Consider the following 18750-nt stretch of genomic DNA (forward strand, 5'->3'; position numbering starts at 1 on the left):
TAATAATTGAAGCATAATAATGGTGGCAATTAGTAAAAGTAGATTCGTATAATTATTTTGTCCAACATAGAATGTTTGAAATGTAAATAAGTTTAAAATTAACTTAAAGAATTTAAGTTAAATGTAGTAATTTTAAGACAAGATTTTATAAAATTAAAATTTATATTAATTTATTTTACAATTAAGACATAATCATTGCAGACAGTGTAGAAAAGTAGAAAGAAGAAAACCATCACTATCATTTACCATCAGACTTTCTAGTATATTCCCCTTCCATCCCTTTCACTGCCTCCTTTATATTGAAGACAGCAATGGCCACTTTACATGCCCAAATTCTCTTTCTGAATCCCAGGTCTTTGTATTCAATTGTCTACTGAAAAGCACAACAGCCTGTGGCACTTTAACATATCCCAAATTTGGGCAGAACGAGTCAGCAAGTCATAAACTGATGAGACAATTTAAAATTATTCTCAGACCCAATTCCCTCACACTGGAATGTACTCTATTCGTAACTATCAGTATGGGTCTATTTCAGGTACCTAACAGACACAGACTAAGAAAATATATTTAGAGTATGCAAAATTTCTGCTGAATTTGACCTTCCTTAATCTCATTTTATCAATCCAGAAATTTCCCACTCTGAAATAAGTGATCAGATGGCTGAAATTAAGCTAGTAAATATTTCTCAAAGAGATGTATTTAATGTTTTTAAGACACTAGCTTTAAGATGCTCTCTTACTGTTTAACTCAATAAGTAGAACTGTCAAAAATGTCCTTGATAGAAAAAAACCTAAGTTATATAGGTTTCCTAGGAAAACCTATAGGTTTCCTATATAACTTAGTTTTTTTTCTATCAAGGACATTTTTGCATAGAGAGCTCTTTTTATGGGTGTGCTTAAGACTTTCTGTCAAGAAGGGAAATGATTTCCTTACCAATTTTCAAGCAATGTGGTCTTCAGAGTGGAGTATGTGAATACATCAAGGCCTTGAAATGCTAGGGTTTATTTAATTTTATCTCATCTCTTAAAATTTTTGTTTTAATGTATATGTTTTATAATGTAGATATTACAGAAAAATATCAATGCCAAACTGGGTAGCTCTTGTAAATATTTATGACTGTGATAAATGGAATATATTTTAAATAGTAGAGATAAGCATTAGCAAATATGTATTAAAATTGCATTTGACAGCAGATAAAGCTAAACATAGACAATTGCATGGTGATATCCCTGACATGAGGGCTGTGTTTTTTGCACAGTGTGTATTTTAAAATTTATTTTCTTTGCTTAAAATGAATTATTAAAGAGATAGTAAAGACCACATACTTTTATCAGCTATAGTGTTGAACTACTATAAATATAATGGCTGCTCAGTGAGTTAGAGGAGGCACAGAATAACTATTTAAGTTAGGTTCTTAGGAAGAGAAAATACAGACTTAAAAATACTGTTTCTTTTAGAATGAGGTGCCAATCTAATAACATAGGTTTAAAATTTTGCATGCTGTGCTTGATATTCCATTTTAATAATGAATAGTAGAATTCACCTTCTTCGATGAATGGCCTACAGCTTTATTCAGTTGAGAACTGAACACAGCATAGAGAATTATTAACATGTTTTTAACTACCCACTACAAACTAATAAATCAGTTGGCTTCATGGGATGATGAAAATTACCTCTCACCAACATCAAAGTACATTCTTTTAAAATTAAACAAATTTAGATTTAGACTAACAATTAATTGAATAGTCTCTTAATCTCAGATGAACACAAATAAAATATATTTGTAAGAATTATGGCCTGGGTATTTCCAATTGGCACTTATCTTTGCATTTCTTTAACTATCCACTTCAATAGGATTTCTCTCACAAAGCTACAGCTATTGGCTTTGCCTGGAATCCTGAGGTTTGTAGTTTTCACATTTCCAAGTGTAACTGGAAATACTATTTGTTTACAGGAAAGACTGATATACCAGGCCACATCTAAATTCCCAGAGCCAGAGAGCTGTTTGGGTGGCATGCTCCATCATTCTTCAATTAAAACTCTGTGTAACTTAACAGAAGGAATCAATAACTTTATGTTAATTAATCTGTTCAAGTTTTCCGTTTCTAAGGGTTTTCAATTTTGGTAATTTATATTTTTGTAAGGAAATCATCCATTTCTTCTAACTTTTCAAATATATTGCCATAGAGTTGTAAATATTACTTTAATTTTACCTTGTCTGAGCCTGTGTGTGCTTTCTCTTAATTTTATACCTCTCTTTCTCTCTCTTTTTTTCTCTTTCTCTCTCTTTTTCTTTCTTTTTGGAATAACGAGAGGCTGATTTATCACGAAGAATCAGCTTTTGAATTTATTCTTTCTATTAATTTTGATTACATATTTTCTGCTTCATTCATTTCAGCTTTTATTTTTATGAATTTTATTTTTTTCAATTCTTTTGTAGTTTTTTCTAACATTTATGTAAAACTTATTTTTTTCATTTTTAGTCTTTCTTCTTTAATATCAAAAGAATTAAAAGTACATTTTCTGAGAAGCTTTTACTGTGTCCCGTAGGGTGCCAGTGTGAAGTATACTCTTTTCAATGACTTCAAATTGTTCTGCAATTTTCTATTGATTTCCTCTTCGATCCATGGATTATCTAGGGTCTTAATTTCAAGTGAATTAAGGTTTGTCACTATTTTATTATTTATTTATAATTTTATTGGATTCTGATCAGAGGATTCAGCGCTGTAATATTTTGCTTTTTGATTTGCATAGTTTCTATGTGCCCAAGAAAATGATTACATTTGTTTATGTTTCATGAACATAAAGAAATAAACATATTTATTCTCCATTTGAAGGATGTAAAGTTTTGTATACACATGTGGGTGTGGGTATGTATGTGTTCAAGGTTATTGTTTTTTTTAAGTTAAATTTTTATATATCCTTTTTTTAGTTTGTTCTGGCTGCTATAACAAAATACCATAGACTGGGTAGTTTATAAACAACAGAAATTTATTTTTCACAATTCTGATAGGTGGATGTCTGACATCACAGTGTCAGCTTGGTCAGGTGAGGGTCCTCTTCCAGGTTGCAGGCTACCAACTTCTCCCTGTGTCCTCTCAAGGTGAAAGGGTAAGAGAGCTCTTTTGGCCTCTTTTATAAGTCTTATTCATGAAGCTCTGGCCTCATGACCTAATCTCTCCCCAAAGTCCTCACTTACTAATACTATCACATAGGGCGTTAGGATTTCAACATTTAAATTTGGAGGGAGACTCAAACATTCACATCTTAACAACTCTTACTAATTGTTGCCTACTAGATATGTCCAAGACAGAAAGAGGAATATTTTGGTTTCCTATTTTAATTTTAATCCAGTTTTAAATTTTTTGTTGTTGTATTTTTGATAGCTTATGCTTCATGTATTTAAATGTTGAGCACACTCAGTTTAAATGAATGTTATCTTTTTTCATAAATTGGAAATTTTATTATTAAATATTCTTCAGTTTCATCTTCAGTTCTTTCAACCTTAAATTCCACCTCGTCTGGTGCTACTTTCTATTTCCGTTTTCTCTTTATCCCATTGTTTTAAATATTTCCTTTAAACATCAAGTAGCTGTGAATTTTTTAAAACATAATCTGATCTTTGTATTTTAATTGAAGAATTCAAATGTTTCACTTTTAGAGTAATGACTTATATGCTTCATCTATTCTTCTTTATTGTGAGTTTGCTATTTATTTTACATTGTATTTTTTTGTTTACTTTTTTCTTATTGTTGATTTTATTGATTATTATGTATTAAATTTTTTCTTGTTACTTTTGAAGCTCTGTGTACTTTTGCATACATTATTGACTCTCCTCCAGCTTCTAGATCTGTTATTATTTGTGCACTGGATTTCCTGAATTTATTCTCTCTACCATTTATCTTTTCCCTCTCAGTTACTATAAAATAGTTTTATCTTTCCTATAAAATGATAATACAAGTGGTCCAGCAAGTTATTATGCTGTTCTTTAATTTATTGAATTATTTGGGGACCCATGCTCTTTTAAGATCCAGAAAGGTTTGATTTTTCTGAGTGATAGGTTGTACTTGAATTTCCTTAAATTCACTCCAGCCCCCTTTAAAATTATCATCCAAAAGTTCTATTTCGTGTTCTGATTGATCTTCTTTTATTAGCTCCTGGGTACCCAGAGATGGACTGCTATTTATGTTTATTAGCTTCCTTGGGCTCAGATGCAGTTACCAGAGTGTCCTAAGAGGTGACATCCTAACCAGTGGTGGAAGATGATTTCGGCATGACAGGCTGCAGCTGTGGAAGCAGGCAGGTTCCAAGGTGTTTGCTTAGGCACTTGGTGGAAGTTTTCCTGTTCTCCCAACTTTTTATGTTCTTCCTATAAAGAGAGGTTATCTCTCCTTCTTGGCATTGTATGAGCAATGGGAGATAGGAACACTGGGGAGTGGGAAAGGGCAATGTTGACTTTTCTTAAAGGATACCACAGATTTCTGTTGGCCACTGCTTTCTTCTTCTCACCCTGGTGCTCCCCAGTTTTGGTCCCCAGATATTCCTCCAGCCAATACAATAACACCCTCATAAGTGCTCTCAGCCAGAACTTTCAAAAATCCTAACTCTAAACTTCCTCTTTTGAACCAAGGCTCTATAGGGGAGTGGAAAGAAGGTTATATCCCTTTTCTGTCTTCCATCAAAAATTATCAGACTTACTGGTGGCTCTAGGGTCACAAGTGAAGTTAGGTGAAGTATGCAGTATTCCAGGGAAACACATTTCTGTTTTATCTGTAGCTCATATATGTGCAATATTTTATTTTCCCCATTGACCTAGTGATTGCCCATGCTCCAGTTCTGAAGTAAGAATTTGCCTATGTTTGGGTTTAGAAATGCCTGGGTATTTCACAGACTCATTCTAACAGTATCAGTCACTTTATGATAAAATTTTTATATCTTCATTAAATTTCATCATTTTATTTAAAAGTGAAAACATAATAAATTTATCTTTGTTAGTTGCGAAGATCATCCAGAATTTAGATCTAATTAGCAAGCTAAACTTACATTTCATGGTGTTTTATAAAGAACTGAATTTTCTCAGTAGCGTTTATGATTTTTAATAAATAAAAGGAGAGAAATGGCTGCATAAAACTTTAATCTCTGTTAGCTCAGTGCTTGGACTTTTAATTACAAAGAAGTCTCCTCTATGTCAAAGAATATATCCCTCTTTCAGATTAAGTTGTTAATTATTATTAGATGCTCTTGATTTTTTTCTTATTTCCCCCCTCTAATCAAAGTTTATCATCGTAAGAATAAGAGTAAACTTACCTATCTAACTTCAAGTCACAGCAATTTTTCAAAATTATGTGAAGAAATAAAAGCATTTTTCGGAAGGATCTTACAGTTTGTGGAAGTCTATGTTTGCACTTAGGATGTGCTGTATCATGCCTTGATATGTGCACCATGCTGAAAATAGAAAGAAATGATTCCCACATATATTTGTAATTGGGCCCAGGCTTTCTAGCCTGTCTTTATGAAGAGTTTGTTTATGGCCAACTTTTGAACTCTTGCTTCTCCATTTTACCTTTGAACCCATATTTCTTTCCTTCATCCAACTGTCAGTAGCACCCAAAACATTCATGCTGCTACTTCCCTGCTTCATCTCTTCACATAGATGACTAATGCCATAAGTTACTTTTTAATATTCATGGTAAAATATTTGATCTAAAACTATCTGTTCCATGACCACATTTTTTTCATCAATGTATTCTTCTGTTATTTTTTATTTCTTTTGTTCAATTTTCTTGTATTATTTTTGTATAGACATTATGATAGTACATTTTTTATTTCTCATTTGTGATAGAGCAAAATTTTTTCGAAACCATTTGTCTGTGGTGTATGCGTGGAAGGAATCAAGGTTGTGTATTGGTCTAGAAGGAATTTTTCTTATAACCTAATTTTGTGTGAGTTCCCTTAACTTTCACTCTTTCATCAATGAAATCAGAGACCTGTGGAGTTTTAAACAATGCAGTTTCTCTTCTCCCTCACCTTCTCAAAGATAGAATGATCTTTCTGGATAAATCCTCATCTTTGCTTCTTAGAACAAAAATTCTAAGCACTCTCCTGAGGCCAATCTGTACATTCTCTTTCTGCAGAGGGGTTTAGTTTTATCCCTTAGGATATGCTTCTGACCTTCAAAAGTACACTCTCTGGTCTTTTTTAGGTTCTGAAACTGCAGCTTTCTCTCAGCTTTTACCTATCCTACCCGTAATCAGTTTTTACTTTTTTCTTTTTGTAGCCATTTCACCTATTTTTGTGTGTGTGTGATTTTTATCTTTCTCATAGTTTTATCAATTTTTATTTTTCATTCTTCATTATTTTTGCATGATTTTTATTTTACATTCTTCATTATTTTTTCATGATTTTCAGGAATAATGGAAAAAACTACTATTTTCAAATGTAAGCTTATTAAAGGTTGTTATGAAATGACACTAATAATGAGATTTCATGCATGTTTATCAATCATATATAATTTAATAGATATCAAAAATCACCCTCTCTGAAATGATCCCATTTTTACATATAGAAAATGTCAGCCCACTGGTGGCAGCCTCCTTCTACCCTCCCTTCCCCTTTATTCCTATTATGCTGTGTAATAATTTTATGTATAAATGGCAATACAGTTGAAATACTTGTTCTTCCACAGCTTATTGGTAGCACTTTAATTAAACATATAAGCATGTGATTACACTGGAAATAGTTTCATTTATGCACTAAAAGAACAGTAAAACAATTTATGTATACTGGTGAGAGATGGAGAGGTTGGATTATTCAGCACAGCTTGCTTTTAACATTTATTAAGTCAAATTAATCAGTCTCTTTCTCTCTCTCTCTTTCTCTCTCTCTCTCATTTCTCTTTCTTTCACCTTTTATCCTTCTCTAAAGATTATAAGGGATAGCCCACTAGTTTAGAACAACTCCTGTTCATTACTGGGTACTGTTTTTAGTTGATATAACTCCTTCCAGGCAATCTGCCATGTGTCAGTATCAGCAGAGAATCTAAACATTATCTGTGCACACAGGAAAAAAAAATATATTAGGTATAAGAATTACTACAAAATCAAAGCTTATAAACCCAGTCTATAAAGACTACATATTATGCAATTTAAATTATATTACATGCTGAAAAAAGGCAAAAGTATAGATACATTAAAATCATCTGAGATTACCAGAAGCTTGAGAAGAAGGTTGAATAGTTAAAGCTCAAGGGACTTATCGGAGTGGTAAAACTGTTTTTGTTAGATATTGTATTGATAGATACAGAACACTATGCATTAGTTAAAGCCTATAGAACTTTACAGCATAAAGGGTGAACCTTAATGTATGAAAATTTAAAAAATATTTAGAAGTTTAGAGAATCGCAGAAAATAACACAGAAGGTGACAAAATAATTTAACTGTGTTACAAATGTATGAAACAACCTCTCTGAGGTGAGTAGGGGGAAAGATGCTGACTCAAGTAACTTTGGAAACTAGTGGAATATATAAGATTAAAAACAAGAAAAAATGCACATAAACACTGGATCCTAGTTGTCAAAACTTTCCTAAGGGTTATAATGAAACAATTTTCATCCTATTATATATGCATAATAGAATAGAACAATTAAGTAAATGTTTGACAAAGGGTGGAGCTAGATTTCTCACTTTTGGAGTGGCAGGTTACAGATACAAAGGGGAGGAAACTAGAATGATCTGTGTGGTAATGTAATAGAGTGAGAAACATCAGTGTGAATCAAAACTATTTTCATATGTATACTATTGATTAACACAGAAGTCTTTATAAATATGTGTATTTATATGGGTTAGTATACACAAAAAAATCCTGGAAGCAAAAGCACAATTAGAGCCCAAATCTCATTTCCTAGTTCCTTGTTCAAGTGAAAGGTTCCAAGACTCTTTGAAGAAATTGCTGATTCTATGACTGGGGCAAGAAATATACAAGCCTGAAATATCTTGTAGTACCAGAAGGAAAGAAAGTACTTAAAACAAAAGCTTAACATTCTGTGCACAATATGAGACGAATTCCATAATTATGTTTGCCAAAGGCATAGTTTCACACTCAAAAGATATTTTACAATCATTTAACATGTATACTTTATACTTTTACTTCTTCCTCTCACATTTTAGGTTTTTGCTGTTATGATTTACATATTTATTATGTAACTAATAACAGATTATTGTATTTATGATTATTTTTGTTAACTTTTGATTATTTTTTAACTTTGAAACTGAAGTTGTAAGTTAATTATGTGCCATTATATTGCAGAATCTAACTGTGACTATATATTTATGATTACAAGTGAGTTTATGCTATATTCTGTGTGTGTGTGTGTGTGTGTGTGTGTGTGATGTTAGTAGTTTTTTACTTCTACTCAAGGAACTCTAGCATTTCTCTTTAAGGCGGATCTGGTAGTAATAAAGTCACTTAGCTTTTTTTGTTTGAGAAAGTATTTCATCTTTTACGGACATCTTTGCTGGGTGTAGAATTCTTGTTTGAGAGTTATTTTCTTTCATTGTTTAAAATATTGATTTTCTTTCAGTATTTTAAATATTGACTTTCTTTTAATATTTTAAATATTTAATCTTTCAGTGTTTTGAAACCCATTCTCTCCTAGCCTAAAAATTTTCTCTTGAGAAATCTGTTGATAGTCTTATAAAGTTTACCTTATATAAGAGGTCTCACTTCTCTTGCTGTTCTTAAAATTATTTCTTTGTCTTTGACTTTTGACAGTTATTTATGAAGTGTCTTGGTGTAGGCCTACAGTCATTGGGGTCCAACCGATTTGGAGTCTTACAGTCATTTAACATGAACCAGTGTTCTCTTATTTCATGATATTCCTTTTTAAAATTGGGGAAAACATATCTCTTGGTGGAAAAATTATTACAGAACACTTCAAACATTACATATAGAGGGATTATTTTTAATTAAGAAAGTATGATATCTTTCTGTATTTCATTAACATCTCTCTCTCTCTTTCTCAGATTCTTGCCATTTCCCCTATCTTCCTATGGAGTCATTAAAGGCATAAAAAGTTCTGTTTTTCCTTCCTGGCAACTTGAGCTCAGTTACCCTGGAAAGAACAGCCTCTCTCTGTTACACTCATGCTGCCTAAACAGAGAAACTAGAAGCTCTGGATTATCACCATTTTTGTAGCTAAGCACAAAGAACTATTTCTAGAATTTGGTATGGTTGGTGTGCAATAAAATTTTCAGAAGAGAAAAGAGGCCCACTGTGTAGGTAATGGGCTGGGTGTCCACAATTTTAGAGATAGTGTCTCAGTGGGAGCTAGGAGGAGTATATTTATTTCTGAACAAAGAAATAGAGATGTCTTGTCTAATGAAACTTATTGATAGCATGCCAAATTATAGTAAAAATTGTATTTTTGGCTGGTGAAAGGAAAGAGCCAGTAGGAGATACCACTGAGGCTTAAACTGAGACAAGAGGGAAAAGGAGACTTGTCTTACAGGTATTTTGCTATTTATTTATTCTATTTATTTGGGAGTTCTTCTAGTCTAGATTGTTTGTATAAGAAATAAGAATTAGAAGTAATCTCAGATAGAAATTATACTTTTAATTTTAAATATTTTGAAATTTATTCCTACACAGTGGAGTGTAGGGAAGTCAGCATTCTTTTACAGGAGAACCCACAGATAGTTCTAGAATTTTGTGTTTTCCATCACTACCCTGGTTGGGCAAGGAAGAGGGAGCAAATGATGTCAGTGCCTTCCTATATCCTCTAACCTTTACTGTCTGACTGCACTCCAGCCTGACTCCAGCTAACGACACCTACATTCTTTGCCTGAAGGATTCTTTAAGCCAGAAATATAGGCAGGACCATCCTAAGGTGACAGGAAATTACTGCCCTTCCCTCATCACCCTCAGTATCCCTCAACCAATGACTGACTGGAGCTTGTATATAAATACCTTGGCTTCCTTGCTACTGCTGTGGAATGACTGTGAGGTGCTCTACAGTGGCTTCCAGAATTTCCCAGGGGTATTAAGATCCAGTTACTCACAGGAATAACTAATTTAATAATAAATATTTTATCAATTGCATTTTCTTCCATCCCTTCACTGTCTTCTTTTTCCTGAGGCAATGAGAAGAGGATGAAGCACAACATTCCTACTGGTATTTCCCTGACAGTCATTTCCCCAGTAGATGACACATATCTTCTTGAGGAAGTCAGCTAAGAGTAGGTACATATGACACACTTTTATTTAAAACCACATATATATGCATATATATAAGCATATATATATAAATGTATATATAAAAGCATATATATATGTATACATATGTACACATATACACACACATACATACACACTAGTCCCATGGCCTTTTTGCTTCTCTTGTGAGATCATTGTCTCTTCCCTCTAGGGGATTATGAGAGGTCAGTACTATATAAGCAGTGATGTCAACCTCCTTATCTGATTCATATTTCTTCAATCTTTGATATTTCTGAATATTATGTTCTACAAAAAAGTATTTTATAGCATATTGTTTCTATTAATAATATGTACCCTCAATGTCTTCTTTATAAATTAAATTCTTTATTATTAAGAGCAAAGGTACTTACTATTCCTAAATAGAAATATATTTTAAAAAACTTTTTTGACTATTTTTTCTAAACGTATGTAGATTGAATTTCTCTCTAAATTTTAAAATATGCACAAGACCTATTTCCATTTTATTTACTGTATAATCAGTTAACCCTTTTCTCATTTGCCCCGAGATAACTCGCAGATTGCAGTCCTAACTTTACCCCCAAAGTTTGCCATGAAATATCTCACTTTTATTATTATTTTTGCATCCTTCTAGCATATCAATAGTCTTTGGAAACAAATGACATCATTCTATTTATAGCATTCTGTTTTTAGTAGTTCAGTTGCTGAAAATGTCAAATCCTAGAAAACGTAGTATTCCTACATGAACTTCATTTTTTTTTCTAAATGGGAAAAGGTTAAGCAGAAGTAATAAAATTCATTAAAATAAGATCTCATTTGCATTTACTTCAATTACATTTTTAAAATTCTTAGAAATAGTCTGATTAAAAAGAAAAATACAGTAATTATTCTTATAAAATGGTATTTATTCACTTGCTTGCAAAGAATTACAAAAGGAAAGAATTATGGGATCTTCTAAAAATATATGCATGTACATTTTTAATTAACATGAAATGTTTTTCTTGCAATTTTTTAAGTGTCATAAATGTCCTATTGTCTCAAATAGGGTAAAAGAAAATCTAGCATTAAAATTTTTAATCTATAAACAAGTGTTTCTACTAATTTTTTTTAACACCTACAGCACCTGGTCTTCCTAGATGGTCTACCATCCAAGTACTAACCAGGCCCAACCCTGCTTAGCTTCCAAGATCAGACAGGATCAGGCACGTTTAGGGTGGCATGGCTGTGGATGTATCAGTTCATTTTTATGAACTGATATTTGGAAGGAGAAGTGGGACGATATGAGGCAAAGAATTAAAAAAATAGAATATATGCCTTTGTGATAATATCCTGCCTATGTCTACAACTGGTCTATTCGAATCTTACAGTTAGAAGCGATCACTCCTTTAGCCGGTCTTTATATGACATTTTATGGAAGTAATCAACCTTAATTTTGTTACTAATGATGTAAATTCAACTCAAACTAGCTAAAGTTACAAAAGGAATTTATTGCTTCGTATAAAGTGGAAATCCAGTAGTGGAACTGCCTTTAGCCATATTTCAAAAGATGGTGCATAGACTAAGCCTTTCAGTTTTTCAATTCTGCTTTTCTTTTGTTGGCTTTTTACCTATATCAGACAGGCTCTCCCCACACGGTCACAAAATTGGTCATGGCTGCTACAGGCTTACATTGTCCTTAGAGTTTTTATCTCAGAATCCATGCCAGTCCTTTTAAAGTTCTCAGATCTGTCCTGCTGAATTCTATGCTAGTTCTGTGTTGAACATTGTGTTATTAAGGATTGCCTAAAGTAAGTATCTGTAAAATAGTCCTAAAGAAGAAAATTTTATATTTGGGGGAAAGAGTGAAGACTCAAATATATAAATAAATCAGCAAGATAACTTCAAATATTGAGAAACAGAGAAGTGCTTTAAAGAAAATGCAAGGAGGTTATTGTGATAGAGGATGACTAGGGAGTAAAGTTCAGGGCAGGCAATAATGGACTTCCTGAGAAAATGACATTTGATAACTCTAGAATAAAGTTAAAACTCAAAAGTATGAAAAAAATTCACTATAACCACAATAATTTGTTAATAGATGCAATAATATAAAAAGGTATAAATTATGACATTAAAAACATAAATATTGGGGGAAGAATATAAAAATATAGAGCTTTTATATGTTTAAATTTAAGTTGTTAGAAACTTAAAATAGATGGTTGTAACTGCAAGATGTTTTATGTAAGACACGTGGAAACCACACAGAAAAAGTTATAGTAGTTAAACAAATGATAAAGATAAAGAAATTGAGGAATACTTCTACAGAAAATCACAAAGATAGAGAGCAAGAGAGGAAGAAAGGAACAAAGAAACTACAATGCAGCGAGAAGATAATTAACAAAATGGCAATGATAACTCCATACATATCAGTAATAACTTTAAATGTAAATGGATTCAATTCTTTAATCAGAAGATTTAGAGTGGTGGAATTGATTTAAATATAAGATCAATTATACGCTGCCTATAACAGACTCACTTCAGCTTTAAAGACATGTATACATTAAAATTGAAGGGATGAGAAAAGATATTCCATGCAAATGAAAATCAAAAAAAAGCAGGGGTAGCTATTCTTATATCTCACAACAGACTTTAAGCTAGTGACTATAACAAGAGACAAAGAAGGTCATTATATAATAATTAAAGGATCAATTCATCAAAAGAGTATAACAGTAAATATCTAGATTTTCCTATGTTAGAAGCATATTTACTGTTATACTCTTTTACATAAAACAAATATTAACATACCTGAAGGGAGAAATATACAATAATGTAGTAATAGTTGGAAACTTCGATACTCCACTTTTAACAATAGATAGACCTTCCAGAAAATCAATAAGAAAATATTGACTTAAACTACATATTTGATCAAATGACCCTAACAAACATTTGCCTACCATTCTGTCTAACAGCAGCTGAATATACATTCTTCTCAAGTGCACATGGAACGTATTCAAAGATAGATGATATGCTAGTCACAAAACAATCCTTCACAAATGTAAGAAGATTAAAATTATACCAACTATCTTTTCTGACCACAGTGGTATGAAAGTAGAAATCAATAACAAGAGGAGAACTAGAAATTCAGAACTATGTGGATAATAAACACACTGCTGAAAAATCAGTGGGTCAAAGAAGAAATTAAAAAAGAAAAAAATATTTTGAAACAAATGAAAATAGAAAAACAGCAAAACTTAAGGGATAGAGCAAAAGCAGAGGTAAGTGGGATATTTATAGAAATAAACTTCCACATTAAGAAAAAAGAACGATCTCAAACAACCTAAAATTACACCACAAGGAACTAGAAAAAATCACTAAGCCCAAAGTTAGCAGAAAGAAGGAAATGACAAAGATCAGAGCAGAAATAAATAAAATAGAAGCCAAGAAACAATAGAAAAGATCAACAAAACTATGATCGGGTTTTAAAAAGATAAACAAAATTGACAAGTCTTAATTATACTATCAAAAAGAATTCTCAAATAGATAAAATCAGAAATGAAAAAGAAGCCATTACGATTAAGACCACAGAAATGCAAGGTATCTTCAGAGACTCTGAACAATTTTATACCAACAAACTAGGTAATTGAGAAGAAGTGGATAAATTCCTAGATCAACTGCTAACCAAATACGAATCGTGAAGAAATAAAAAAAAAATTGAACAGATCAATGAATAACAAGATTGAATAAGTAATCAAAAAACACCCAACAAATAAAAGTCCAGAACAAGATGCTTTCCCTGTGAATTCTACTAAACATTCAAAGAATTAATGCCAATTCTTCTTAAACTCTTTCAAAACTTGAAGAAGGGAAGGACTCCCAACATCATTTTATGAGGCCATCCTTACCCTGATACCAAAGCCAGATAAAAACATTACAAGAAAAGGAAACTGCAGGCCAATGTCCCAGAAAAATATAGATATAAACATTCTCAACAACATACTAAAAAACTGCATTCAGCAGCACATTAAAAGTGTCATACACCATCATGAAGTGGTGTTTAACCCTGGGATGCAAGGATGATTCAGTATACATAAATCAATAAATGTTATACACTACATTAGTGGAATGAAAAATAAAAATCAAATGATCATCTTAATACATGCAGAGAAAAATATTTGACAAAATTCAACATTCTTTCATGACAAAAACCCTTAAGGTCTAGGAGGAATATACCTCAACATAATAAAATCTTTATATGACAAGCACACAGCTAATGTCATACTCAATTGTGAAAGGGTTAAAGCTTTTCTACTATGATTAGAAACAAGACAAGGACGCCCACTCTCATCACTCTTATTCAACATAGTATTGGAAGTCTTAGCCTGAGAAATCAGGCAAGAAAAAGAAGAAATAGAAGGCATTGAAACTGGAAAGGAAGAGTCTACGGCCATGCCATCCTGAACAAGCCTTGATCCTGTCTGATCTTGGAAACTAAGCAGGGTTGGGCCTGGTTAGTACTTGGATGGTAGACCATCTAGGAAGACCAGGTGCTGTAGGCATAAAAAAATAAAACAATAAGAGATTGTAAGCTGACAAGGTCCTTGTAATCTGTAAGATCAACCAAAATTGCCTTGCCTCAAAATAAAAAATAAAAAAAGTAAAAGAAACTGGAAAGGAAGGAACAAACCTGCCACTATTTGCAGATGATATGATCTTACATATAGAAAATCTTAAAGACTCAAAAAAAAAAAAAACCCTTTTAGAACTAATACATGAATTCAGTGAAGTTGCAGGACACAAAATCAACATGCAAAACAAAATCAGTTGCATGTCCATATGTGAACAATAAATTATCTGTAAAAAGAAATAATGAAGATAATCTTTATAATAGTATGAAAAATAAGATATTTATGAATAAATTTGACCAAAAAAGTGAAAAGTCTGTACACTGAAAACAACTAGACTTTGATAAATGAAATTGAAAAAAGCACAAACCAGTGGAAAGATATCCCATATTCATGATTCAGAAGAATTAATATTATTAAAATATCCATACTACCCAAAGGGATCTACAGATTCAATACAATCTCTATCAAATTTCTAGTGGCATTTTTTATAGAAATAGAAAAAGTTATCCTAAAATTTTATGGAACCACAAAAGACCAAGTAGCCAGAGAAGGTCTTTTGAGAAGGAACAAAGCAGGAGATATCATACTTCCTGATTTCATACTACATCACCAAGCTACATTAATCAAAACAGTATGATACTAGCAGAAACACAGATACATACAGCAGTGTAACGTCACTGAGAGCCTAGAAATAAATCCATGTACATACTATACTGTTAATTAATATTTCACAGGAGAGCCGAGAAAACTCAATAGGGAAAGAATAGTCTCTTCAATAAATGTTGTTGGGAAAACTGGATACTTACATGCAAAAGAATGAAACTGGATCCCAGTCTTATATCACTGACAAAAATGAACTTATATTGGTAAGGACTTATATGTAAGACCAAAGACCATGAACTCATAGAAAAAAAACACAGTTACATGACATCTGTTTTGGCAATGGTATTTTTTAGATATGACAAAAAGCAAGAAAAACAAAAATAAACAGTCAAGATTACCCAAACTAAAAATCTTCTGCAAAAGAAACTATCAGCAAAAGGCAACCTATAGAATGGGAGAAAATATTTGCAGACCATATATCTGATAAAAGTATAATATCTAAAATGTATAAGGAACTCATACCACTTAATATCAAAAATACAAATAACCCAATTAAAAATAGGCAAAGGACCTAAATAGACATTTTTCCAAAAAAAAAAAATGACCAACAGATGGCCCAGACAGATAAAAAGGTGTTTAACAATATTGATTATCAAGAAAATGCAAATCAAAACCATGATGAGATATCATCTCACATCTGTTAAAATGGCTATTATTAAAAGGACAAGAGATAACAAATTCTGGTATGTGGACAAAAGGAAATTTTGGTGCATTGTCGATGGGAATATAAATTGGTGCAGCCGCTCTGGAAAATAGCAGAGCGTCCTCAAGAAATTAAAAACAGAACTACTAAATGATCCAGGAATCCCACTTCCGGGTATATATCCTAAGGAAACGAAATTACTATTTTCAAGAGATATTTGCATTTCCATGGTCACTGTAGCATGATTCACAAAAACCAAGATATGGGAACAACTTAATGTCCCTTGACAGATGAATAGATAAAGAAAATGTGGTGTGTATGTGTGTGTATACACACACAATGGAATATTTAGCCATGAAAAAAAAGGAAATTCTTAAATTTTTGACCAGATGGATGAACCTTGAGAACATATGCCAAGTGAAATATGCCAAGCAGAGAAAGACAGATGCTACATGGTATCAATTATATGTGGAATCTTGAAAAACAACAACAACAAAGAATCCCCCAAAAAACAAAGTTGTAGTCATAGAAACAGAAAGTAGAATGGTATTTGCTAGGTGATGGGATGTGAGGGAAATGGGGAGAGGATGGTAAAAGGGTACAAACTTTCAATTACAAAAAGATGAATAAGGTCTGAGTATCTAATGTATAACATGGTGACTATGGTTGAAAATTCTGTATGGTATAATTGTAATTTGCCGAGAGTAGAACTAAAATGTTCTCAAAAAAAAGGCAAAGTGTGATGTGATGAATTTTTCAATTAACTTAGTAATGGGCATCTTTTAAATATCTTATAATTTTGTCAATTATAACTCAATAAATCTGAAAAAATATCGATTATACTATTTTAATATAATCTTATTTTAATACTGATAAGTAGTTTTTTTTACTCATTATCTCATTAATAATGTTCAACTTATAGAATTAACAAATCTGGTTATGTCTATTATTGATGTAAAATAATTTCCTTAAGAGACCTTAAACATGATGCACTTAGAGAAGAAAAAAGTGAAGAAAGACTTGCTAAATATGTGGGTTGATTCGAGCAGAGTAATAGAAATAGTCTTTTACACTAAAAGAAATTAATTTAAACTCACCATGTACTGTACAGTGCTAAAGATAGAGACTGCGGAACAAGAGACAGACTTCAGAAGCAACAGCAAGAATAGCAAAAAGTTAAAGTCCTGCCTAATGCCTTTGTCAGGCGATGAGTAACTGGAAGCGGGAATGTAGCAGAGTGTATTGGAGGTTGCTCATCAGAGGAGATGAGTAGGCCAGCCCAGCTGTGAATGCAGTATGAAGATTGAGAAACTAGTCTTTTAATGTCTTTTAACTGTAGGTAAAGTCTCTGTAATCTTACCAGACATTCAAAGAATGGACAATATAGTCCTAAAAATTTACATTTATTTCAAACATTAGTTTTGGGAGAATTACTAGTAATGTCTTTTAGTCCCAGTTTGTTCTTTTTAAGAAGCACTGGTATAACCTGACAATGAGTTTTGTCCACATGTATACAAATATTCTATGGAGCTTCATTAGAAAAGCAGTAAATATCTAATTAATAGTTAAGACCTTTAAACATGTCAGATTCTCCCCAAATTCTCTTTTTACTGATCTTTAAATAGTTAATTTGTGTGAACATGATTAAATTAGTACAGACAAAAAAGGGAGCAGTTTAGAAATTTCAAATAAACAGTGAGTAGACATGTTGCTGCAACAAATTAAATCATAATTACAAGCATCCCTCACTATCCTAACAGATAAAATCTTTTTTACATCTTTTTGTAAGTCACTTCTTATAATATATACCATAATAATATCACATATTATTTTTATAAAGTCTGTGCATTACGAATTACCTCTGAGGTCATTACATTCGTCTTCCAACTTTGCCTAAGCTTCTCAATAAATTATAGATAAATTTCACCTTAATTCAAGGTTAAATTCTTCAATAAATCCTCATTAAATGCTAGTACTATACTGAAATTCGTGATTTCATTCTAGTCAAAAGCTACAGAAAAATACATTTCTATCCTAAAGGAGATAAAGTTATAGTAAAGAATGCATATTCATTTAAGTATTTCAATTTTGTGATGGAAGAATAATGAAATTTTACTCTCTACAAAATGGAGGCCAAAGAATCTGAACACAAATATTGGTAATGCAGCTAACTTGATGAATAAATTCATGGAATTAGTCTAATGCTACTAATTAACTACTCTTGAGTAGTTATCTAACTTGAAAACCCCTAATCATGCTGTATATCCTTAATGCTCAAATCAGAACCCTGTTGGCTGATTAAACTGATGTGTGAATTCTGGTATTCAGTGGGATCAGAAATGTGATGCATGAAAAGGATAATAACAAGTTATGCCCCAGACCTTGAGTTTTAGATTACCTATCAATTTCCATATAAGTTTAGTCTATGCCTTAGTTTTTAGATATAACACCAATTGTATAACTTCACTTATTAAAATTTAACTTTTATTATAATTCAGTTATTCCAAGATGACTTGGTTTAGGTTTATCTTTAACACTCTCTGACAAAGCTTTATATTCTTTTATGAGTACTAATTTAATTTGATTTTTTTTATATTATGCTATTGTATAAGCAGT

The 18750-nt window shown here is 31.9% G+C and overlaps 2 pseudogenes; one reads left to right on the plus strand and one right to left on the minus strand.

Annotated features, from left to right (window-relative positions):
• Positions 1-11338: 11338 nt before the first annotated feature.
• On the minus strand, positions 11339-11457 carry LOC120590954 (uncharacterized; annotated as a pseudogene).
• Positions 11458-14639: 3182 nt separating this feature from the next.
• LOC120590967 (uncharacterized) lies at positions 14640-14759 on the plus strand (annotated as a pseudogene).
• The last annotated feature ends 3991 nt before the right edge of the window (positions 14760-18750 follow it).

Source organism: Pteropus medius, unplaced genomic scaffold, assembly GCF_902729225.1.
Source record: "Pteropus medius unplaced genomic scaffold, Ma_sr-lr_union100, whole genome shotgun sequence".
NCBI classification, from domain to species: Eukaryota; Metazoa; Chordata; class Mammalia; order Chiroptera; family Pteropodidae; genus Pteropus; species Pteropus medius.